Source organism: Aethalodelphis obliquidens, unplaced genomic scaffold, assembly GCF_003676395.1.
Source record: "Aethalodelphis obliquidens isolate GAN/ISIS:26980383/991018 unplaced genomic scaffold, ASM367639v1 scaffold91, whole genome shotgun sequence".
Classification (NCBI taxonomy): Eukaryota; Metazoa; Chordata; class Mammalia; order Artiodactyla; family Delphinidae; genus Aethalodelphis; species Aethalodelphis obliquidens.
Window position 1 is genome coordinate 6,685,763 of NW_020838035.1, and position 25,629 is coordinate 6,711,391.

Consider the following 25,629-nt stretch of genomic DNA (forward strand, 5'->3'; position numbering starts at 1 on the left):
GCTCTCTCTAGTTGCGGCGAACGGGGCTGCTCTTTGTTGCGGCGCGCAGGCTTCTCGTTGTGGTGGCTTCTCGTTGCGGAGCACGGGCTCTAGGCGTGCGGGCTTCAGTAGTTGTGGCACGTGGGCTCAGTAGTTGTGGCGCACGGGCTCAGTTGCTCCCGTGGCATGTGGGATCTTCCCGGACCAGGGCTCGAACCTGTGTCCCCTGCATCGGCAGGCGGATTCTTAACCACTGCGCCACCCGGGGAGTCCTTAGTATACTGCTTTCAGAGTTCATTCATGTGGTTGCGTGAATCAGTACTTCACTCTTTTTTTATTGTTGAATGTTATTTTGTTGTTATGAATATACCACATTTTGCTTATTCACTCATCAGTTGATGGGTGTGTGGGCCGTTTCCACGTTTTGGCTGTTATGAATGAGCTGCTGTGAACATTGTTTATAGGTTTTTGTGTAGACGTATGTTTTCACTTCTCTTACGTATATCCCTCAGAGTGGAATTGCCGGGCCATACGGCCACTCCATGTGTAACTTTCTGAGGAACAGCCAGACCGTTCTCCAAACTGGCTGTGTCGTTTTCCGTTTCTACCCACGACGTGTGAGCGTTCCAGTTTCTCTACATCCTCACCAGCACTTGTCATCATCTCTCAAAGAACTTCCTGAACCTCAGTTATAAGGCCCACAGCGTCGCTTGCTGAGTAGGAAAGGAGGGCTTTTCATTGCCTGCTTTAAAGGTCCCGAGTTCCTTGAAGAAAGGAGCCGAGTGGATCTTCTGTGTCTCTGTAGGTAATGAGCATCTCATAAAGCTTGGTCTGAGCACATGGGAGAGTAAAGGAATTAATGAGTGATGCCCAACAGAGGAAGAAACGGTGGGCACTGACACCCCCCCCCCACCCGCCCCGAGGCCGCAGAGACTCGGGGCTCGGGCACAGAGGATGAGTCAGGACGGCGAGTCCATTCGCAGAGCCCCGCCTGCTGCAAGACTCGCTTGGGCTCTAAAGGGACGGGCTGAGGGGTGAAGCATCGGGAAGGAGAGCGCAGGGTTTCAGAACAGAATCCTCATCGGGGAATAGACGGCACGGCCATAGGACACGAAACCTGGCACTGCAGGGGCCACAGGGAGTTGGGGCCAGGTGCTGAGGAAGTGAGGCCCCGACAGGGGTGCGGTGAGGGAGCCCCCCTGGAGAGGCATGACACTTAAGGAGGTGCTCACCCTCGGGGTCCCCACTCACCTCCCCCTCATGCCACCCGGAGTGACAGAAGTCCTCCCTGCAGCCAGCATTGGTGCAGCAGCTTCTCAAGCAGCTATAGAGACCACACGTGGATCGCACCGTACGTTCCCTGACGCCCAGATTATAATCCCTCTTAAACGGGTTATAGTACACAGGGAACTGGTATTCGGCAAGCAGAAGGCTGTGTTTGTTTCCTGTGGTTCCTGGAACAAATGACCACACACGTAGTGGCTTCAGGTGACTTACATTTAGTAGTTCACAGTTCTGGAGGTCACAAGTCCAGCACGGGTCTCGCTGGACTAAAATTGAGGTGTCTGCAGGGACACTTATTTTCTGGAGGCTCTAGGGGAAATGTTTGTCTTGTTTTGTTTTCTGTTGCCTTTCCCAGCTTCCAGAAGCCGCCTGTGTTCCTTGGCCCCTGGCCCCTTACTCCCTCTTCAAAGCCAGCCATGGCCGAGTCTCACATTGCATTGCTTGGACACTGGCTGTCCTGAAACCCTCTTCCCCACTAAAAGGACTCCCCTGATTACTTTGGGCCACCTGTATAATCCAGGATAACTGTTTTTTGTAGGGTCAGATTAGCGACCTGGATTCCATCTGTGCAGTTAATTTCCCCCGCTCCAGGGAACCTGCCATATTCACAGGTTCTGGGGATTAGTATGGGCACAATTGGGGTGCGGAGGGATGACTCTGCTACCATAGAGGGCATCGGTTACAGTAGTTTAACAGCTTATTCTTGACGTGGTATTAGTCCCTGCCTCCTGCTTTCCTGGCTGTGTAGGAACCAGGGGTTCAATCAGGAGCTGCAAGGTGTGAGCTGGGTGTTTTCTGGAGCAGTGCTGTCATCCATTACGTATTTCCGGAGCAGTGCTGTCATCCATTACGTATTTCCGGAGCAGTGCTGTCAGCCATTACGTATTTCCGGAGCAGTGCTGTCAGCCATTACGTATTTCCGGAGCAGTGCTGTCAGCCATTACGTATTTCCGGAGCAGTGCTGTCATCCATTACGTATTTCCGGAGCAGTGCTGTCAGCCATTACGTGTTTTGAGTGATGCGTTAGGGTCACACCTTTGGTTTAGGAAGATTTATGTGCGGCTTTGCAGAGGGAAAGACGAGGCAGGGGGAAGTTGTATGCACTCATCCCGAGGCTGATTGGGGAGTCGCAGTGGGCGTGGAGAGAGGTGACGTTTAGGGATGCTCTGTGCATAAAACTTGGGGCCCGATTGATGGATTGTTGGGAGGGGGTCAGAAAAGGTCAAGGGATGAGTCCAAGGTGAGAGCAGCAAAGCTCTGGGCCTGGATGTGAAGGGTAACAATTGGTGAGGCATAGGACATAGTCAAGAGAGACTGGGAGAAGATGGACATTTACATTTGAAGTAGTGACCTTTGGGGACTGGACAGGGACCCAGGTTGAGACTGAAGCAGGCAGAGGAAATACTGCCTTGGAAGAAGAGAGCTTTGGCGCTCCCTGCGAAGAGGGCCACCGTGTTAGATGACCTTACAAGAGAACAGAGCTGCAGGAAAAAGAAATTCAAGGGTGGGGTGTTGGGGAAATGCCTACCTTTAGTGGATCGAGGATGAAGAAGAACCAGAGAAATGATCTGAGAAAGAGATTGACTCATCCGACGCGTGTTTATTGAGTGGCTCCTACTTGCCAGGCGTGGGTGAACTAAAAGCAGAGGCAGGTCCTGCCCTCGTGGAGCCTGCAGTCCAGCTGGATTGTTCTGGACCCATTCACTTGGATAACTGTGGCCGTTACGTGAGCCAGTGGAGGAGAGGGTTATGGAAACAGTAATGCCAGGTGTCCCCGAGGAGCGGGAAGGATGAGGCCTGGTCCTTACACTTGTTGGCTGTGTGGAAGGAGTGGATTATTTCAGGACAGCAGAGTAGGAAGCTTCCTCTCACAGTTCACATGGTTCTGACCGAGGGTCGTTTCCACCAGCTCCGCTGTGTTAGGAGCTCCAGGTTTAGTAACTTCCCTTTTCTTGATGCAGAAACCCATGTCTGGGACCTTAGCGTTCCTAGCTGGTTGTTCTGAAACCTAGGCCATCTTGCTTGTTGACTCGAGCGGCCGTATAATTTATTGTCCAAATTGGGGCACTTCTGAGAGGGAAAGGCAGCACTGTTAATAATTACCTTGGGACAACGGGCATCAACCAGGATCGTCTCCAACAGAAAGACAGATGAATGCGTTGCTGTCCCGAAATAAAGGTCATGGTTAGCTCATGATGTTTTTCCTGAAGTTCTCAACTCGAATTTGTGGAAAAGTTTTAATGCCACATATTTTGTAATTATTTCTCAGGAAGCCTGGAGCTTTGTTCACACACATACCAGGTATGGTTCACGTGTCTTGTGTGGTGCTGTTCTGCAAATACCTTTAGACCCCATTGTGATTAACAGAAACATAAACAATTTCAAAGGCACCTTGGAATTTACTGCCATTATGTAGTCTTGCTATTAGGTGTTTTCCCTTAAACATCAGGTAATAAATTGCAGCTTTGTTTTTTAATTTTTAAAAGATTTTTGGCTGCACTGGGTCTTCATTGCTGTGTGTGGGCTTTCTCTAGTTGCGGCGGGCTTTCTCTAGTTGTGGCGAGCAGGGGCTGCTCTTCGTTGCGGTGCGCGGGCTTCTCACTGCGGTGGCTTCTCTTGTTGCGGAGCACGGGCTCTAGGCGCGCAGGCTTCAGTAGTTGTGGCACACGGGCTCAGTAGTTGTGGCTCACAGGCTCTAGAGCGCAGGCTCAGTAGTTGGCGCACGGGCTTAGTTGCTCCGCGGCATGTGGGATCTTCCCGGACCAGGGCTCGAACCCGTGTCCCCTACATTGGCAGGCGGATTCTTAACCACTGCGCCACCAGGGAAGCCCCAGCTTTCTTTTCTTTAGTGTAGGTGGTTCGCAAAAGGTTTTGACACTTAAAAAATGGTTCTCCTTGTTTTATTGGGGCATTGCTTACAATACCAAGCAATTGAACGCAGTGGTGAAAATCACAGTATGATCTCGCCCATACAGTCGGTTACTAGGCAACCATTAGAAACAATACTGTAGAAGTGGTATATTTATTGGCACCGAAATGTGTTTACAATATACTGTCACGTGTTTCTGTGACCCCAGGAGACCCGCCACCCAGTTGGGACTTGGAACACCTCTAAGACGTAGCTTTGGAGTAAACTGGGCTGTGTGGAGACCTGCATACTGTTATCCACTTGTAAATTTGATTTACTGAGCTGTGCTTTGGTGCTGTGTGGTTATCTAACGCCGAGGGTTATTTTAAAAGTGACCCAATGAAGATCTGGTGGACGGCATTTACTGAGGGTAGAGTTGTACCGAGTCCACAGTTTCCTCTCTGGGACCCATGGGAGAGATTTTACACGTGCATCAAACTCTAGAGGCTGTGTTTTTGATATTTGTGTCTCCTTCATTTTTTGGATACTGTCAGTCAGGCATCTAATTATATTTGTTTCTTTGAATCGATGTTTAGGAAACTCAGAGTCTGATTTATAGAGTTCCCTTCCAACTGATGTAACGTTGTGTCTGACGGCGAACTTTGGGTCCTGTCCTCACCTTTCTCAGCTTGGTCTCATTTTTTCGTGCCATTCTCTTCTGTTTGCCCTAATTGACCCAGTTCATTAATGTTATTTTTGCTATGTTGTGCGCGTGTGTGTGTTTGGGACCCACCTCCAATCTTTTTCTTCTTTTCTTTTCCCAGGTGGGAAATGATGAGGTATTTTAGTGACTGAGAGAGTGCGGTGTCTTCTTGGAAGTTGTTGGCTTACAGTGGCCTTTGAATTCTGATGCGCCAGCAGCATCTTACTTTAATGCGGCTGCTTCCTGCTGAAGTCCATCGGGGCAAAGTGTATGTCTAAATTTAGTACGATGAGGACAGTGTCAGAAGCAGCTGCTGAGCAGACCCCAGTTAAACTGTTGAGGCCTTTCAGGCGTGAAAATTAAAGTTCTTTAGAAACCAGTCTATGAAAGAAAGACTCATAACAATTAACAAAAGTCCTGAATCATTTAATTTTACTGGGGGAAAAAAGCCATTAAAAAATAAATTCCTGGGCTTAAAGGTACATTGAATGGAGCGGAAAAGAAATTCCTTTTCTATCTCCACCAGAGTGGTAGAGCACTTTCCGCTAAACTCCATTGAAAACTGGGCCTCAGAGCCCTGATTATGCTTCATAACTTTAGTTGAAAAGCAGGAAATGAAATCAAGGTTATTGAAGTAAAAGTTCTTCTGGGTCTCCCGCTAAACGAGTGTAAAGAATTAGTGCAGGAAGAATAGCTACTTCGCGATTTTATGAGAAGGAAAGATTTGGAGTGACTCTTCTGGATCATTTCAGGGCCTTGGCTATTCCCCGGTAATAACAGCCGGTGGTAATGGCCTCTGATTAAGAGCTTTGATGGGCCAGGAGCTGTGCTGTGTGTTTTACAATCAGGGTCTCTCTTCCTCCCGACAGTCGTGTAACGTAGGCGTCCTTCGTCCGGTTTTTACAGGGAGAGGGAAGTACGAGGCTCACAGGTTCTTCTCTGGGGCCACACGTATACTTGGTGACGAGGCTGTAAGCTCATTCCGGAATGTGTGGACCACGGTGGTGAAAGGAGTTTTATCCAATACTTAGTGGTGTTCTGTCTGTGCCAGGGAGGGTTCTCTGTCCTTTCTGTGCGTGTGCATGGTGGGGGCCGCCCCTAATGTTGTTGTGAGGGTTCAGTCAGTTACCTGGAACTGGAGGCGTGGGGAAGCCTGGCCCGAGGATGCGTACAGCTGGCCAGGGGTGGATTGTCCCAGCCCTTCTGGTCGCAGCTCCCCAACTCGTGGTTGCCAGGCCAAGTGCATCCTGGGTAGAATAACAGGACATGTCCGTATCCCAGCCAGAAGAGCTGCTAAGGCCGAGCTGCATCTCAGTTCTCACTTTCACTATGGGACCCGAGGGGTGTGCCTGGAAGAAATGCCCCTGGCAGCAAGGCGTGGGTTCAGTGGGGAGCCTGCAGACAGGGTGAGAAGGACAGGTGACTTGTAGATGCTACCGGCAATGTGGTTCTCAGGGTTGAACGCCTGCGTTCTCTCAAAGGCGCAAGGCTGGAGAATGTGAAACCAGTTAGGAGAGCTTGTTAACAGCCGGGGCAGAAGATTGGGGGTCGGGGGTGAGGCACGGCAGGGCCAGACAGAGTCTGTGGGGTGCGTGAGGCAGCTGTAGAGAGACTGGAGACGTGTTTGTTAGCGGAACTGCCTGAGCTGGCTGGTGATGGAGAAACCCTCCGTTTCAGCCCCAGGTGTGGCCACCTGAAACGTCTCCAGACGTCTCCAGACATCTCTTGGAGACCGCAGTCATCCCCAGCTGGCAGCCACTGGTCTAAAGACTTGGGGGCAGGACTGACCCTCAGTGCAAACTGAAACAGAATTCCTAGTGACCCAACACCTCCCAGTCGTTAATTTGACAAATAGAAAAAAATTTTTCCCCACTTTTGGAAAAGGCTGGGGTTTAAGTCATTTTGAGGGCATCTTGTTTCCAAAGGGGGAAGGATCAGAGAGTTGCATAGTTTCGGTCTCTGCCTTATGAGGCTTCTTGAGCGTCTTTCAGTATGGTGAAGCTCTAGTGTATTTGTGGGAGAGTGTTGAGTGTTTTGGTTTTAGTTTTAAATTTTTATTTTTACCTAGGACATCTTTCTGATCTCCTAAATAGGGAGGTTGACACTTGAAGGAGCACTTTGGTTTGTGAATAGCAAGATGTGTTTGCGTGCCTGTTTGTGTGTGTGTGTGCGTGTGTTTTAATACTCTGTTCTTGCATTAACTGAGCATTGCCATTGGTGTCCTAGATTTTGAGGTATTTAGGTAAGCACAGAGTTGAATTTAATTGTTTTCCCAAAGGGATTTGCTTGCTGTGTTGTTAAATGAAATTGAGGACGGTACACTTGCCCTTTCCAGGTGAGGGTTGGGGGAGTAGGATGTGTTTGCACATCAGAGAAACTGAAACCCGAACACCAGGACCATATGGCGTTCAGAAACTTCTGTGATAATTTCAGTGAATAAATAACGTGCTTGACAATTACATTTAAAAGTACGCTTAGTACTCATTGCAGAATGTGGAGAGAGTGCTTTGGGAGTTGAGGACGAGATTCACTGGCATTCTTTTCTACCCCATGGTACCCTCATTGTGTCATCTATAGACCAGAAATAGACGTGTCACCTGAAGATTATATTGATAGTTTGGTGTTATATCTGCGGGGAGAGATTCAGACTGCTGTTGGTTGACAACTTGCTGAATAAGAAAGATCATGCTTTCCTAATACTTTGTTTATTTTTTAGTAAATTTATTTATTTATTTACTTTTGGCTGCGTTGGGTCTTTGTTGCTGCACGCGGGCTTTCTCTAGTTGCGGCGAGCGGGCTTCTCATTGCGGTGGCTTCTCTCGCTGCGGACGGAGCACGGGCTCTAGAGCGCAGGCTTAAGTAGTTGTGGCTCGTGGGCTCTAGAGAGCAGCCTCAGTAGCTGTGGCGCAGGGGCTTAGTTGCTCCGTGGCATGGGGCATCTTCCTGGACCAGGGCTCGAACCCGTGTCCCCTGCATTGGCAGGCGGATTCTTAACCGCTGCGCCACCAGGGAAGTCCCTATCCTAATACTTTAATGTATCATCTTTAAACGTTGTGATTCTTTTTCTCTCACTAAATAAAATTTCATGCCACTGAATAAAATTTAACGCTTACAAACAAATATTGTGCGACTGATACCTTATTAAAGTTTTCGTGTTTTTTTTCCGTTGATACTAGCTCTGGATGGATTATACAATTGTAAGCCCAATTGGGTCATGTTACGTTACCTCTCTCATACCAGATTTTCATGTGACAGGTCCTGTCTTGGTCTTTGTATATGGGATTTATTTGGCATATCGTGGTGTGAGTTGGGAAAGTGCTTTTCATTCGTCACGTGTGACATGTGTATGGTTGAGTCTGCTGTCGTGGGGTGATGGGCAAATGACACACATGTCCGTATATATGTGCCCATATACATCAACGCATGCTCACAATCCTGATTTTGCCAATTCTACAAGCGTTAAGTACTTGTTGTTAGTGTCATAACGCTTTAAAGAAGAAATCAAGTTTATATGTGTCTTGGTGAGTGTCGCTTTTTCTCCTCATTTGAATAACTCACACTTTGACGCTGAACTTGTCAGACCTGCAAGCATAATAAAATGTCATTTTGCAGGAATGAATGGATATTAAATGACTTACCTGAAGAGTATATGAAGAAAATATGTTTCCCCATTGATTCTTAAATTAACAATGAATGATGTTTCCTGAATATTTATTTCCCTATACCTACAGTGCTACGTTTGTTTTTCTTCAAAGTTTAAAGAAGAAGAGTGACTTTCTTTGGTTGTGATCGTGCTGTTTGCTTTGAAGGCACAGCTGTGGCATGCCGGCTGTGTTCTGTACTCAGCCGTGATAAAGTGGTTCTCAGTGACTCTGATGAAACAAGAGGCTAGTTGGCTTTGTGGCAGGTGCATAGGACTTGTGCAGTTTGGTTTTGTGCTGTTTTCTGTCTCGGTTGTTGCTAACAGATAGGTGACAGTTTACGGTATTTGTGACATTTGTTGAATGAGTAAGCGAATGGATGAATGCACAGAGAAGGCCTTGCGTGCTGTTCTAGTTTCTATCCCCTGGAGCATCCGCTGTGCAGAAGCAGTGTTTCTTGCCGAAGCATACGTAGAGCGCCGTGGTCTACACCCAGGCGTGATGGAGTGAGGGCTCCCCGACTGCCGTCGTGAGGTGGCATTCAGAGGAGTTGCCATTAGCAGCCTGCCAGTTGTCTCGTGTTTTATTATTTTTTATGTTTCACTGCTCTTTACTGCTATGATGCTGTGAGTACGGTACAAATTTCTGTTTTGTGAGGGACCTTCCTATCTCACCTCAGATGAAAGAGGGCCCTCGGTTGCCCTGTTTACACACTGGGTGTAATAAAATCCAGTCTTAGGTGCGGAGGGCTGCTCCTGCTTGTGTGATATCATTCTGAAAGGTCCTCAAGTTCTTAACGAGGAAGGAGGCCCTAAGGAATTAAATCACAGAACCTTATATTGGAAATAGTAACGGCAGGGATTTGGAAATTGCCCTCAGGTTCTTCTTCTGAACTCGTGTCTAACGTCATCTCGGGGTGGGTGCTGTCGGCACTGACGTTCCATCGCTGTCTTTCTTTCCTCTGTGTCGTAGTCTTTAGATATGTGCTGTCACGTATGGTAGCCACTGGCCACGTGTGGCTCCTTAAATTAAATGAATTAAAATTAAATTCAGTGTAAAAGTCAGGCCCTCAGTCGTAGTGGCCACATGTCAACTGCTCAGTAGTCACACGTGCCTAAATGCAGACCTTTCTAGACAATGAAGGTACAGTGCGGAAAGCTTTATCAGGTGGGAGATGGTTAGCTAGATTTTTGCCTAACAGGTATTCCAGGAAAGAGAGGGAGGGGAAAATAGCTCAAGTCTGAAGAAGAGAAATTTCAAACCAAGTGACTAGAACAGTGAATAAAAATTCAGCCCATCAAAAAAATTACTACATGAAGGCTCATCATCATGTCATTTTAGAAAATCAGGGATAAAGGCAGTATCTAAGCACTTTCTGGATTTAAAAAAAAGTCATAGGAAGGATTTTGAATCAGAATGACCTCATATTTCTTAAGTTAGAAAACAGACTGAGCTTAGAATTCTATGAAAATTTATTTTCACTCAATTTTGAAGTCATTCCCTCCCTGGTTGTTAATTAAGAGTAGCATAAAGTGGTTTTCCACGTTCAGGCTATCAGGATAATTTAGCTCTCATACATCACTTCTCAGGAAGCTACTAGAGAATGGGTCCCATCAGAACGAGAGAGTAATCCAAGAAAGGGGAAGATTTGGGGTCCCGGAAACAGGAGGAGGCGGAAGGAATTCTCAGGATGCTGGTGTGATCTCGGGGCATCTGCTCTGAGCCGACCCACCTCTGACAAGTACAGGCTGGAGCAGAGACCAGAGGAAGGTCTGGTGTGTATACATTTGGGGAGAGGGGGGTGGGGGTGAGGGCAGGATAGACATGGAACTGACAGATTATCCGAGTTAAAAATTGAAAGGTTGTGGAGGGTGTTGGAGGAATTATCAAAGAAAATAAAAACAGAGGCAACTAATAATCCCAGGAAAATGCAAGAGTTGCATAAGAAAGGAATCATAATCACACTGTACTGCTTGCTCAGCGGTGCCGATTCCATTGTCAAAATAATACGTGTGCCGTCTAGATTTAACCCCCCAAATGTTATACTGTTGGGGAAACGTGGGAGGGTAAGTCCAGGATTGGTGATCGGAATTTAAAAAACCGAAATTCCTCTTCCGTGTGTGAGAAGATCAAGTTAAGTGGTATCTGATGTTGATAGGATACATTATAAGCAGCTTACTTAGCAACATGGGAGTCCGTACTAGGCAGCACTGCCAACAACAGAAGCAGTTCTAAGGTTTGAAAGTGGTTGCTCTGTGAAGTAGCATTGAGGGTAGCTGGTGCTGGAAAGCTTGCAGTGAAAAAGGAGGAGTCTTTCGCCTCCCCTGTGTACGTGTATCACTTTGAAAAGAATAAAAATGGTTTGGAAAATGAAAGTATACAGTATATATACCTTGGGCAGAATTATAGAAATTTTAGTACGGTTCAGGTTCGGGGTTCTCAGCCTTGGGGATACTGACATTTGATCCAAATCATTCTTTGCGGAGGGGGCGCTACGCTGCGTGCTGTGGGATGTTTCGCAGCCTCCCTGGCCTCACCAGATGCCAGTAGCATTCTTCCCCGGAGTCCTGGCAACTAAAAATGTTTCCACACGTTGCCCGGTGTCCCGGGGTTGGGGCAGGGGGGCGAAATCAGCGCCATTTGAGAAGCACCGATTTAAAGGATTTAAAATCTGGTATGGAATGAATCATCTCAATATATGAAAACACTGGTCAGCACAGTATGGGTAATGCAGGAAACAGCAGCTTCATCACGAAGAACTTGAACCCCATACGGAGCAAATGAAGTGCTTTGGAATTCTCTGGTACGGTGAACCGCTGCAGCCCACCCGTGCCTTTGGGACCAGAATGTGTCTTAGCCCCTGGCTCTTGGCCCAGTTAATTCAGGGCTCAGTGAAAAAAAGAAAAGGAGTCAGGAGGAAACCGCGGCTCCTCTGTCATGCACCGTGGCTTCGGAAAACATACTTTAGATTTTTCACATTATTTTCAGGATGATACAACTGAATTTCTCCGGAGTGGACATGTTAATCATTATGGCAACTTTGGGGGAAAAAATGCGCGCTTTGGATACATTTCTCTGCTCAGTTGGCTGCAGGACGAGATACATTCCTCCTATCTCCCCCCTCCCCTCCCCTCTTCCCTCCCCCACCAGTTCTTTTGCAAGTTCTTGGTTCAGTTCCTTGCAAGGTGTTTTCCCTTAGAATTTACAAAGGAAGTCAACAGGAAAATGGTTCCTCAGGTGTTTTTTTTTTTTTGATGTGGATGAAACCTCATAAATAATTTAATACCCTCATTTCACAGCTGAGGAATCTCTGGTTCAGAGAGTTTCTTATAATTAATTAGGAGCAAAGTGAGGCCTGTAACTCTGCTCCTCTTTTTTTTTTATTTTAAACGTTTTCAGCTAAACAAATAAAATGCACGTTCACGGTAATGCTGTGGAAGGAAGGCAGAACAGGGCAGTGAAATGGATCCGGCCTCTGGCATGTTTTGTCAGCACTTCCATACAGTTCAGGGTTCTGAGCGTGATCTGCCAGGAGCGTGAGCCCTTCCTTGTCAGCTTAGATAAAATGAAACAAAAGAAAAGAAGCCAGAAGCTCATGAGGGGCTCCTTAATTCCAATTCCTGATGGTCCAGACAGAGCCCCAGCGGGGGGTAGGGGGTCTAGGATGATGCAGAAGCAAGTCAGAAAGGGAGGGCTCTGGTCCTCCAGTCTCCCCGCTCTTGTTGGGGGCAGTCCTGGAGCCAGGATGCACAACCACTGCAGCTGTCCTTACACTGGTGGCCCAAAGAGTGACGTTGGTCCATAGTGCGCGGGCGGCTCCTTCCTCCCTCTGCTGGATTGAGGCAGCCGCATTCTCTCCACGGACCGGCCCTCCGGTACTCTTGTTTGCTGTCAGCATCCTCATTCCTAAGTACCACGATAGCAAGAGCATCCCCCGGCCGGTATTTTGGGAAACCTCCGTACCTTCCTCTTGTTCCCGTTCGTTGCCTCCAGTACCACTCAAGCAGTAGCCCCTTTCTCTTCTGCGTTGCCTGACTCCTTGCGCCAACAAGTGCCACCTCCTCCGTGAAGCCTCTCTAGATTTCTTCCATGTGGAGAAGACGGCGTGCCTGAGTCCTGGTCATCCTGTCAGCCGCAGTCGTCCTTGTACGCCATCTCAGTAGCAGTTATTTGCTAGTCTTTGCCTGATTTTTGAGAGACGGCTGTCGCTAGAAGCCAAGGACACCACACTATTTTGGATTTCCTCCTACTTTGCTGTACTCTCCTCTGTCTCATTGGCCTGGTCCTTCTCAGGGTTCAGTGGTCAGTATATATAATATATATATAATCGACTATATTATATATATAGTCGATTATATAACATATAGTTGATTGTATCACATATATAATCGACTATACATATTACATATATGGTCGACTATATATATAACATATATAGTCAATTATATATATTATATATATAGTCGATTATATATATATAATCTATTCTTTTTCAGATTTTTTTCCATTATAGGTTATTACAAGATATTGAATATAGTTCCCTGTGCTCTACAGTAGGTCCTTGTTCTTTATTTCATATACGGTAGTGTGTGTCTGTTAATCCCAAACTCCTAATTTATCCCTCCCCCCTTCTCCCTTGGGTAACTGTAAGTTTATTTTCTATGTCTGCGAGTCTGTCTCTGTTTTGTAAGTAAGTTCATTTATATCATTTATTTATTTTTTATTTATTTGTTTTTATTTACTTATTTTTGCTGTGCTGCACGGCTTGTGGGATCTTAGTTCCCTGACCAGGGATTGAACCCAGGCCCTCGGCAGTGAAAGCTCTGAGTCCTAACCACTGGACTGCCAGGGAATTCCCTGTATCCGTTTTTTAGATGCCACATGTAAGTGATAGCGTATGATACGTGTCTTCCTCAGTCTGACTTACTTCACTCAGCATGGTCATCTTGAGACCAGTGGTTCTCACAGGGGCGAGTATGCCCTCCAGGGGACACGGGCAGTGTGGGTCAGTTTTGGTTGTCACCTCTTGGGAGGATGGAGGACTCCTATCGGTGTCTAGTGGGAAGAGCCTGGGCTGCTGTCCAGTATCCTGCAGCGTAGAGGATGGCGCCACCGCAGACACAGCGGTCTCATCTAAGCGCCAGCAGTGCCGAGGATGAGAAGTCCTGCATCCGATGCTCCCATCCAGGCCCACGGCTTCAGAGGTCGTGGTTACTGCCGGACTTAACTCTGTGACTGTGACCTCTCCCACTTGCTGAGACCTGTGTGTTTAACCACCTAGTTAACAGCCTGCTTGGAGAGCCGATGGGCAGTTTCAAAGTTCACACCTTAAAAGACTCTTGATTTCTCTTCCGCTCAGCTTTCGTGCCTCCTGGGCAATGGCCCCACCTTCCAGGTTTTGCTCAAGCTCTGAACCTAGAAGTCGTCCTTGCTTCTTCCGTCCCCTCCCCAGCACACCTCCGCCCTACCGGTGCGTCCTCCGGGTCACACCTCCAGACACCTGAGACGCTGCGCGTCCCTCTCCATCTCGTCTCTCATCCTCCCCACCTGCACTTTGTGAGCCAGTGTGTTCCTCTGCTGAGCAAGAGATCCTCTGGGTTTTGCTCTAAGAACGATGGGAGCCCCTGAAGGGTTGTTAAGTAGAAAGATGGTCACATTTTCTTTTCTCGTTCAGTCTGGCGCTGGGTGAAGGGAGGTCAAGAAGAAAGGATCAGACTCCTTTCCAAGGGCTGCAGAGTCCTCCGTGATCCAGGACCTGCGATCACTCACTTCTGCTGCCCAGTGCACTCGCCTTCCTCCCTGGCTCCCAGTCGCCAAGGTCGATCTCGCCACGGGACATTTGCACTTGCTGGCCACTGTCACTCCCATTCAAGGGCTCCCTCCTCATAGAGCTCCATCCCAGGCCCCAGTGTAAACTCAGCTCCTTGTCTGCTGGTCACTTGTCTCCCACGACCAGTTTGAGCGTCATCACTTCTCTCCTGTTAAACGGTCTCGTTGTGAGTTTTCTGACGAGTTTACTGTTACTGATCTCCCCTCACTGAGATTCCCCCATCCCCCCTTTTCACTGTCCGGCTGGTTAAGTGTCACATGACGGCAGACCTCAGGTGTCCCGGAAACCGGGGCAGCCCTGAGCAGCGCTTCCGCTTTCCACAGGACTGGGCGTGTCGTTCTCAGTAAGCACGTGCTGAGTTGCGTTGAATCTAGAAATACCTGTGTTGTCACTTAGCGTGTTTTAGGATGCTAGAGAAAACTGAGAGCTGGGGTAGATGTTTCAGTTACTGGAACTCCCTGCTGATGTGATCACAGTCGCTTCTCAGATAGTGAGACTTTTGAACAGATTTGTGTGTGTGGACAGTCACATCATGTGCTTTACATAGAGACGGAAGCCTGCAGTTCACCTACGGTGGTTGTCTACCATCTGACGCTGTTATTATTTCAGCTTCCTCAGACCTCCTCTTTCAGAAGTCTGCCTGCTTCGGGAACGGTCGAGAATGTATTCGAGATGTCTTCGTTGATATGTTTTGCCTGACTTTGGGTATTTTTTTCATTGACAGGTAACTGAAGACAGAAAACAGGCCTAAAAAATAAACCCTCGAAGGAAGAAGGGATTTGCCTACGTTTGGCTCTGAGTAAGTGGAATTGTAACATGGATTCTTTCTTATTCCGTAATGAATATCCTGTCAACCGCTCCACGTTTTCTGGGCTTAAAAATTAACTATTACTGTATGGCTGTGCGTACCGGAAACAGGGATTTCCCAGGATTTCTTGTAAGAGGAGATTTGGTGACCAGAACATGCTTTCTGTCTGCGTCGGCACTTCGCAGCAAGCTCCTATTTTATTTAGCTCCTGGAAGTCAGAGATTTTAGGAGAGAGAAAGGGAGATGGTTGTTAAAGTGCGTGTGCTTTCGAGGGAGGCGGCGTCGCTGCTGTGTTTTCCCATGTGCATTTCAGGTACGTATTTTTCCAAAGATGGCTGATTTACAATAAACAGAGTTTTTTGACTCTCTTTCGCCTTTCACAGGCTCCCTTTGTCTTGCATGTGCCTCTCAGAATGTGTTTGGAAAATGACAGGCATCCACTGCTTGTGGACCAACCAGAATTTTCCATAGAAACCTCGTTTGGCACCACTGTGAGGCAACGTGGCCTGTGCTGTAGGCCCCTGGGGAGGCGTTTTCCTGCTGTCTGAGCCCCACGTGGACCGTTGTGAGGGGTACAGAGAACCCAGACTCACCGAGAGCAGGGCCGTCTGGGTTCTGGGGTTGCCATCTTGGCTGCTGTATTTCACCCAGTTTACAGCGAGGCCCGATTCTCACCCACATCAAGAGCAGCCTTTTCAGACCACCTTTTATGAAAGTCTCCTATTTCTGGGATGACCATCCTTTGAATCTGTTGCTTCTGGAGCACTGTGGAGTATACCAGGATATGTGAGATGTGTCTTGTGTTTTGGGGTAAGGGATTACAGGTGCTGGAAAGCCGTGGTGGGCATGGGGTGTGCCATGGGTGGTGCAGACATCTCCTGCTCTGGGAATTCCTAGGAAGGGTCTATTAGCCTGTGCTAGAGCAGCTGAGGAAGGCTGGACCTTTCTCTTCAAAGGGACACTCGGATTGGGTTCGGTGCTGCATGGGATTTCAATACATACTGAGGAAATGCGTTCTAGACGGAGACTCTGTGGGCAAAGGTGAGGACTCAGGAATAAGAAAGCTTTTTCTTTTTTTAGGGAAAAGTGGATAAGCCAGCCTGGTGGAATGCAGGGGACTGGGGGGAGGGGCAGAAAAGGTATAAGGAGGAGGCAAGGACTCTGAACTTGACCCTGCCTGCACAGTGCCTAAAGGACACTGATTCGGATTCTCTTAGCGTTAGCGCTGCCATGTTTGTGCACCAAAGGTGACCTTTAGAACCAGCCCCCACGGGTGAAGGAGGATGAGTGTATCGTGGCAAAATACTTCTATAACACCTTACTGTGTGCCAGACATTGCCGTAGTTCGGTTAACAACTTTATTGAGTCATAATTCGCACAGCTGACGATTCACCCATCTGGAGTGCACATACAATTCAGTGGTTTTCAGGGTATTCACAGAGTTGTGCAACCGTCACAGTTGATTTTAAAACATTTCATCCCTCCCCAAAGAATCTCATACACGTTAGGAGTCACTCCCCATTCCCACCTCCCCCAGGCCCTGATCACCACCGGTCTACGGTCAGTGTCTGGGGATCTGCTCATTCTGGACGTTTCACGTAAATGCAGTAAATCACGTAACGTGTGCTTGGTGACTGGTTTCTTTTTTACGTAGCATAACGTTTTCAGGTTTCTTTGTAGCATTCCTTTTGTTTGCCGAGTAACGTTCCATTGTATGAATACACCACATTTTGTTTATCTGTTCATCGATCACACACCGTTATTTTTGAAGGCTTCTATTTTGAAGTAATGTTAGACTCAGAAAGAGGCTGCAGAAATAGTACAGTGAAGTCTAGGGCACCCTCCTCCGCCTTCCCCGGCCGATAACATCTTACGTGAAGGTACTGCTTACCAAGAGCAGGAAATTCGACATCGGCACTGTTGACACAAATGCAGACCTTATCTGGATTTTAGCAGTTCTTATGTGCGTGCACGCGTGTGTGTGTGCATGTGGACAGTGTATGGAATATGATCACGTGTAGATTCGAGCAGCCCCCATTGTAATCCGATGCAGAACTCTTCCATCAGCACGGGGAAAGCTCCGTATGCCCCGTCTGTACGGTCACCCTCTCCAGCTCCTGGCGGCAGCTGGCTTCTCCGTCTCTGTAATTTCATCCTTTCAAGAATGTTCCAGAAATGGACTCATGCCACGTGTGGCCTTTTGAGACTGCCTTTAGTGACTTAGCGTCCAGCACTTCAGATCCATCCCGGATGTTGTGTATTACTGCCAGCGCCTGCTATTATTCCACAGTCTGGATACACCAGCGTGTATTTATCCACTCATTCGTTGAAGGGCGTTTGGAATCTCCCTAGTCTGAGGCTGTGACACACAGAGCTGCCGTGAACACCCAGGCACAGGTTTCGGTGTGAGCCAGATGCTGGTTTCCGGCCCCGTTTATTCCTCACGCCGTCCGGCGAGGTCGGTGCCCCTGTCGCCTCTGTTGTCCAGAGAAGGAAGCTACGGCACAGAGCAGCCCTGGTCTCCCCGGGTCACGTGGGCAGTGCTGGAGCTGCCGAGCTCAGAAGAGGCAGCGATGGCATTGGGCTTCGCCACCCTCAGGACGCTGCTCAGGAGAGAGTCCTGGCCCGGCTGATGCGGAGAGCAAGCCACCCCGCGTCCCCCACCAAAGAGAAGAGCGCCAGCGTCAGGGCTGGGATCTGAGCCGCCGCTGGGGATGGATTCCTTTCGTGGACAGAAGGAGACCCACCTCGGAGGGAGCTAAGCCCGCTGTCCCGCGGAGCTGCTTCCCCCTTTGGAGGCCTCTGTGTGCGGTCGGGGTGGAGGGTCAGGCACCTGGGAACCTGGGGAAGCCCTGCAGGCGTTGTCAGCTCTCGGGGTGATGGAAGGCAAAGCCGCCGTCCACGGGGCACGCACCCGTGTTCGTGCTGCCGAGAGCCACCTGGCTGCGCTCCCAGAGCCGCTGCCCGTGCGCGTCTGCGGGAGCTGCCTTCAGAGGGGCTGCTCGCTGCCACCTGGATCGGTCATCCAGGCAGCGAGAGGCTGAGTAGTGTCCTCTGTTCTGCCCTTTGTCACTGTCGTTGTAGTGCAGGGACAGAGGGAGGAGAGGAGGAGAGCCCTCCTGCTTCCGTCACCCGCGCCTCTGGCCCTTCTGGGAAGCTGCTTCGATCCTCTGAGCCTCGGTCTTCTTTTCTGTACAACGAGGAGGTTAATCCCTGCTTCGTAGTGTTTCGGTACAACGTGTGCAACATTGTCTTGAGCACGTGGAGTCAGTGCACATTCCTGTTCTTCCTCCTGGCCTTTCCCCACTTCCCCTGCCGTATTCACAGTCTGGAAGTGATGGAGAACCCCGGTGTACACAGTGTTTGCTCTGGAGCTGCGTTCTGTGTGTGCGTGTGTGCGTGTGTGCACGTGTGCGCACATGCGTGTTGCTTATTCTAAGCACCTGCCTTCTGCTTTCTCATTTTTCTCTGCTGTTCTTTTTTTTTTTCTTTTTCTTTTTTTGGTAGGGGGTTCCTAGTAACTGGAATGGGTGGCCAGTTCTCACCAATTCCTTTCTATTCATAAAATCCAAGAAGGGCTCAAATGAGCCCAGTAGCTGTCATTAAAAGGAGCCCTGACTCTGAGAGAAGTGGTTCCCTGGAGCCCGGAGAGTTTCCTGTTAGAATTAATTAGAACTGGACACAGTAACAAGGACAAAACAGTGTCTTTTGTGGATCTCATCTGGGTGGACCGTTGTGTTAAAGACCAAACCGGTTGCAGGGGTTTTCATGCTAAGTTGGTGCAGGTGGCAGCCCGGGGAGGGGTGGGGTTTGTTCAGCAGGCCTGGGGTGCCATGGGCTAGAGTGGGGTGTTGCTCATTTGTCTTATCGAAAGCCACAAAGCGTCCCGGGTGCCCTCGGAACCATAGCCCATTGATTTAAAGACGTGCATTCCATGTGGTAGAGCGATTGCATTTTCTGTGGTCTCCAGCTGATGAAAAGTGCCTGATGAGGTGCTGTTTGATAGCGTGATGCAGCCCTTCCTTCCTCCCTTCCGATCCTCGGTTCATATTTATTCAGTGTACTTTTCTTTCAAACAATGTTTGTCTTCTTGAATGCCCGGAACACACAGGTAGAACCCCACAGACACTCCCTCCCTCCAGGTTATCAGGAAAACTGCTTTCCCCGGAGAAGCTACTCCTTTCCTCTCGAACCCACACAGGCTGGGCGAGGGCCGTCGCGAGCAGCCATGTCCCAGCTGAGGGATTGAAAGTCTGGTGAGCTTCTGCACGATGGAATCTGATGCAAAGAGACATTACGTTCTGATTAATTAAATTCAAGAATAAGCTCTTGAAATTGGCTGTCGGTTCTGGTTGTAAACTGGCCCGAAAATGAGGAGACGTTTCTGACATCTGTTGCTACTTCTGGCTCTTGTACCAAATCAAAGTATGTTGTTTTTCTGAGTGTTTCCTTTTGGTTTTCCTTGTAAACATGGGTGGTTCCCAGAGATCTCTTTCTTGGTGTAGGACAGTGGCTCTCAAGTGGGGGCCGTTTTTTACCCCCAGGGGACACTTGGCAAAGTCTAGAGACATATTTGATGGTCACATTTGATTGATTTGATTGGGGTTGTGTGTGATACTGGTGTCAAGGGATGCTGCCAAACATCTCACAGTGGACAGGACAGTCTCCCGCACCCCGTCACACACCGAAGGAGTGTCTGGCCCCAGATGTCAGTAGTATGAGCTTGGCTGCTTTGGGAGTTGGCCCCAAACTTGGCACGTGTTGAATATCGCCCTCTGTCTTCTTTCACAGTAGTTTGGTGGCTGTCGGCATTTACTCTGAAGCACCGTGGTCAGGAGCTTTTGATCCTCCTACGATGTCACGAATACGCAGTATGACTATACTTTTAGAAAAGAACATGCTTGGATCTCTGTTCCTAAATTCTGTTTTCCTTTGCAGGAAGAAATTCATTTTTGACAGTGTGATGGTATGTGTCAATTCATAGGCATCGGTTCGCTTCAACTTCATTTAATTTATAGTCTGTTAGAAAGTTTGCATAATATTTTTTTTTTATGGTCAGTAATAATTCTAGATCTCATTACTTAGAATAATTGCGGGGAATTTCCTGGTGGTCCAGTGGTTAGGACACGGCGCGTTCACTGCCCAGGGCCCAGGGTCGATCCCCGGTTGGGGAACAAAGATCCCACAAGGCATGCTGCACGGCCATCAGAAAAAAAAATTGTGGGATCCTCCAAGTTCCTACTTATTGATTGATTGATTGATTGGTTGACTGGCTGTACCACGAGGCATGCGGGATCTTAGTTCCCCGACCAGGGATCCAACCTGCGCTCCCTGCACTGGAAGCTTGGAGTCTTAACCTCTGGACCACCAGAGAAGTCCCCAAGTTCCTACTTTTATAAGATTCCTCTGTGCACAATTAGCAAATTTTCAAGGGAACCCCCGACATGAAAATAGTCCTCCACAAGACTGTAACTGAAAGTTCATGCCTTTACTTAATAGCTATTTAAGTCACATTGACAAGGGATTATTTTTTATAGTGATAATATGCGTAACATATAATTTACCATCCTAGCCATTTTTTCCCCAATAGGTGACAGTTTTATTTCCCATCTTAACCATTTGAAATGCACAGTTCGGTGTCGTTAAGTATGTTCACATTGTTGTGCAGCCACCCACGTGCAGAGCTTTTTTCATCCTCCCAAACTAACACTCTGCACTCATTAAACAACTCTCTATTCCCCTCTCCCAGCCCGTGGCACCCACTGTTCTTCTTTATGTCTCTGAATTTGACTGCTCTAAGGACCTCATATAAGTGGAATCATATAAGATTTGTCCTTTCGTACCTGGTTAATTTCACCCAGTGAAGTGTCTTCACAGTTCAGCGATGGTGTAGCATGTGTCAGAACCGTTTCCCTTTTTGTGTCTGAATAATGTTCCACTGTGTGTGTGTGCACCATAGTTTGTTTATCCCTTCCCCCATCGATGGATAGTTGAATGGTTTACAAAGAACTATTTTAAAGTCGGGCCCCTTTATGTCTGACTTGTGACCACTGTTTAGACATAGAAAGTGTTCCAGGCAGTGTGTGGGGAAATGATGAGGTACGCACACGGAACACTCCAGAATCTTCCTTGTACTCTTCCTCAAGTGCCCTTAACACATTTCTCTGCTGATGTAGGAACTGCCTTCTGAGATGAGCTTATATGTCCATCCCACCTGCCTCGTTCCCTTCCACAGGAGAGAGCAATAGAAGTATTTTGATGGGTAGCAGAAGTGTTCAGAATGGTACCCTGTGCCAGCCCACCCCACCGTGCTCTCTTTTTTTTTTTTGTGGTACGCGAGGCTTTCACTGTTGCAGCCTCTCCCGTTGCGGAGCACAGGCTCAGCGGCCACGGCTCACGGGCCCAGCCGCTCCACGGCATGTGGGATCTTCCCAGACCGGGGCACGAACCCGCGTCCCCTGCATCGGCAGGTGGACTCTCAACTACTGTGCCACCAGGGGAGCCCTAAGTTTTTTTTTTTTATGTATTTATTTAATTTATTTATTTTTGGCTGCGTTGGGTCTTCATTGCTGCACACAGGCTTTCTCTAGTTGTGGAGAGCAGGGGCAACTCTTTGTTGCAGTGCACGGGTTTCTCATTGTGGTGGCTTCTCTTGTTGTGGAGCACGGGCTCCACGCATGCGGGCTTCACTAGTTGTGGCTCTTGGGCTCAGTAGTTGTGGCTCAGGGGCTCTAGAGCGCAGGCTCAGTAGTTGCGGCGCACGGGCTTAGTTGCTCTGCCTGTGGGATGCATGTGGGACCTTCCCGGACCAGGGCTTGAGCCCGTGTCCCCTGCCTCGGCAGGTGGATTCTTAACCACTGCGCCACCAGGGAAGACCTCCATCCACTTTGAAGACATTTTTCTGTGTGACGACATAGTGTTTGGTTTACACAACGTATGTTCCTCTAAAACACCAAATCTAAGCTGCCTGTGTGTTTTCAGCTGAGTCTTGTCACAGCGTTTACTGACATAGACTGACATACTGACATACTGACAATAGTCACTTTGCGTTCTGTAGCTGTTTGTCTTTGTCAGCGGATGTAGGTAGAATATTAATCTTGTATGAAATTCAGATAAGCAGGGAGCAGGTGGATTTATGGCTCTCAAGACCTGTAAACTCTGCAGCTGTGGTGAGTTCTTGAACTGTGAATAAAGAAATTCTGGACTGTGGCTAGCAAGGGCTGGCGTGACCTGATTTGCCACAAAATACATCACCCTGTCAGGGATTTGTTTCTTGCGCTGTGTCTTCTCTGGTTTGCTCCTGATGCTGTGATGCTGCAGCCGTGGGCTCCCTTTGAGAGAAGAGTGAGTTGCCTCCTTCGTGTAGTAGCCCGGGCATGGGCAGAGCTGCTCCGCACCCCCGGGAGGCTTCGGGGTCCCGGTGGCTAAAGCACGTTTTCGCGTCCGTTTAGCGTCTGGAGGTTGAGGAGTGTCCGCACCACAGGCTCTGCGTCAGCCAGATAGGGTGCACGCGAGGCTCGGCGAGCGGGCGCCCCTCCCGGTGTCACAGGACTCCATCGACAGGACTGCAGCGCCTGCAGGACGCACGGAGTGGGGTGTACCGGGCCGTGCAGGGATTTTGGGAATGGCAGCTGAATTACTGCATTTTGGAATCGCTTTTGGAATCCCAGAGTCATGGCTGGGACAGACTTCCTGCCCTGTGTGTCCATGTCCCCCAGCAAGAAAGATTGTTCCTTGGAGAAAGTGCAGAAACGATTGTGAAAATGTTCCCTTCTGTTGATACTGCAGAAGTGATTATCAAAAGTGAGTGCCCCTGCCCCCCCCCCCCCCACACACACTTCCCTAGAGTGGAAACATCCTCTGCTTGCTGACTGCATCCACTGTCTCAGAGAAGGAATGAGCTGTGTGAGTGCATTTGCGATTCGTCGCCCAGGCTGGACGGCTTGCAGACACTTCAGCCAAAGCCACGTTTTCCAGCAGCTTTATTGAGGCATAATTCATGTCCATCAAATTCACCCCCTTAAAGTGTATGATTTGATCGTGTTTAGGGTATTCACAGAGCTGTACAGCCGTCACCACAATCTAATTTCAGAGTAATTTCAGTACCCCCAAAAGAAACCCCATACCCCTTAGCAGTCACTCCGCATTCCTTCCTCGCTCTCTCCAGCCCCTGGCAACTGCAGATCTGCTTTCTGTCCCCGTGGATTTGCCTATCCTGGACTTGTCGTATAAATGGAATCATACGATACATGGCCTTTGGTGACTTGTTGCTTTCACTTTGCATAATGTGTTCAAGATTTCGTGCGTGCTGCAGCCTGCGTCAGGGCTTCTTCATTCCTTTTTACAGCCAAACAATACGATTTCATTGTGGGGTTAGATGCTGTTTTGTCCATCCATCCATCCGTTGATGGACATGGGTTGTTTCCACAGTTTGACCACGGGAATCATGCTACTGTAAACATTCCAGTACAGGGTTTTGTATGGTTGTGTGCAAAAGTAAGATCAAAATGACCCAGTGAACCATTCGCTCTCAAAATATTGGATTGGCCAGAAAGATGTTAGATGTTCCGTAAGAGGTTACGGAAAACCCCGAGCAAACCTCTTGGCCAACCCGATAATAAAGGGAGGTTTGTAAGAGGAAAATGTACAGTTTTCCCAGTTAAGGATTTTTAAGATAAGTATCCTTGTAAATGTGTTTGTCTTTTAGCACCTGCCCCGTCCCCCAAAGTATAGCACAACAGGGCTCTTTGAAGTTTAGAAGGTGTTGTGTCCTTCCCTAGGTTGGGACAAACCGGGGCCCGTAATGAGTGCGCCGTACCCGGGAATCACTCGGACGCCGTGTGCTGGGTAAACCGGGGCCCGTGATGAGCGCGCCGTACCCAGGAGTCACTCGGACGCCGTGTGCTGTGCATTTGGGCAGATACCAGGCCTGCTGAAGGCGGTGCAGTATTGAAACAGGTTTGTAGATGGACCTGGACGACTCCAGCAGCACAAAGCTGGGAGCAGGCTCCTCAGGAAAGGTTGGGTAACATGATGAGATGCCGCAGTTCGTCTAAGGGGGTCCACTTAGCTTGTTTGGATGAGGTAGGTTCCACCACTTTCCTTTAACCCAGACTATATTTTTAGGCCAATCTAAATAGTTTCCAGGTGCGTACATTCTTCATTTATTGCATGTAACGTTGGAATAAATGCCTTCTCTCTCGACTTCCTGTTTTTAAAAATACAGTTCTTAAAATTACCAACTTGTCCAAGGGTCCAGTGGTCATTTTGTAGAAATTCCCATTCTTTAAATCTTTAAGCACCACCACATTTTTTAAAATGAGTCATTCTTATTTTTCCAAGCCTAGATCGTCCATCGTGCCTGGTGGTAATTTGCCTCCCGGTCATTCTCTTCCTGAGGGAAGAGGTCTTCGAGAAGCATGGGCCGCGTTAGAACTGTAAGGAACGCCGTTGGATGGCCTAGGGCAGCCGCCCCCCACAGAACTTCCGATGAAGGTGGGGTCGTTCCACACCCGTGCCATCCGGTGGAGCGGCCACTGGCCCCGTGTGCGTCTGGAGCATTTGAAATGTGGCCAGTGTCCTGAGAAACTAGATTTTAGATTTACTTCATTTCACTTCATTTAAGATTAAAGAGCCCCATGTGGCCAGGGGTTACCCTTCGTGGACAGAACGGGTAGATCAGGAGCCTTATAGGAAGGGTGAGTTCAGTGAGGCCCACAGTGGTGGCAGGAGACAAGATCCGTCTTTAGAAGAGCCAGACTGACCTGGGCCTTTATCTGGGGTGGGGGGGATACCTGACCCCTTGAGAACAGTGGTTCTCTAAGGAGGTGACTTTGCGTTTGCTGCCCCTCCCCCTCCCCAGATATCTGGCAGTGTCGGGAGGCACTTTGGGGTTGTCACAGCTGGGGGCAGGGGCGCTCCTGGCGTCTAGTGGGTGGAGGCAGGGATGCTGCTCTGCACCCTGTGGTGCACAGGACGGCCCCCCACACAGAGTGATCTGGTCCCAGATGTTACCAGCGCCTTGGGGGAGAAGCCCTGCTGCAGATTCACGAGGCTGGCCGGGTCCCTCCACGTGGTGCGGACGGCTGCGGCCCCATCGTGTAAACGGCGAGCTGGAGCTTGCTCACGGGGACGAAGCTGGGCAGGTGTGCAGCCCGGTGAGACCAAGGCGGGCGGGATGAGTGGGGCGTGCGCCTCCCGTGTGCTGGCCCGCTAAGCGTACGGCTGGGAAGCTGGCGTTTGTCACGGGTCAGTGTGCAAGTGTCCTTTTAAGTGGCAGAAGCCACAAAGTCCTCCCTGCTCTTCGCTGCATTCTCTCAAGTTGAATTACGGGAACCCTGCCCCTCCCTGGTCACCAGCGTGACGGGAGACGGCCACGGGGCCTGAATGTGTCCTCGTCACTTCGGGTTTGGTGACTTACCCCTCCAAGATACTCAGAAAGCATTTGGGAAGGTCCTTTTTTGCCAACCAGTCTTGGCAATATCGAGCCCGTATCCGCTGGGTAACCGCAGAGGAGCATACACCTCTCGTTAAGGG

At 49.0% G+C, this 25,629-nt stretch overlaps 1 protein-coding gene across 5 annotated transcripts in view; it reads left to right on the forward strand.

The window, feature by feature from the left end:
- TBL1X (transducin beta like 1 X-linked) overlaps positions 1–25,629 on the forward strand; it is a 227,338-nt gene that overhangs the window by 70,454 nt on the left and 131,255 nt on the right. For 3 of the 5 annotated variants that reach the window (XR_003430506.1, XM_027095550.1, XM_027095546.1), the window contains exon 2: positions 15,010–15,084. The gene's annotated coding sequence lies outside the window, so the exon portion shown is untranslated. Of the gene's footprint in view, positions 1–10,091; positions 10,231–15,009; positions 15,085–25,629 lie in introns of those variants that run through there. The other 2 variants (XM_027095547.1, XM_027095548.1) reach the window with 2 other exon arrangements.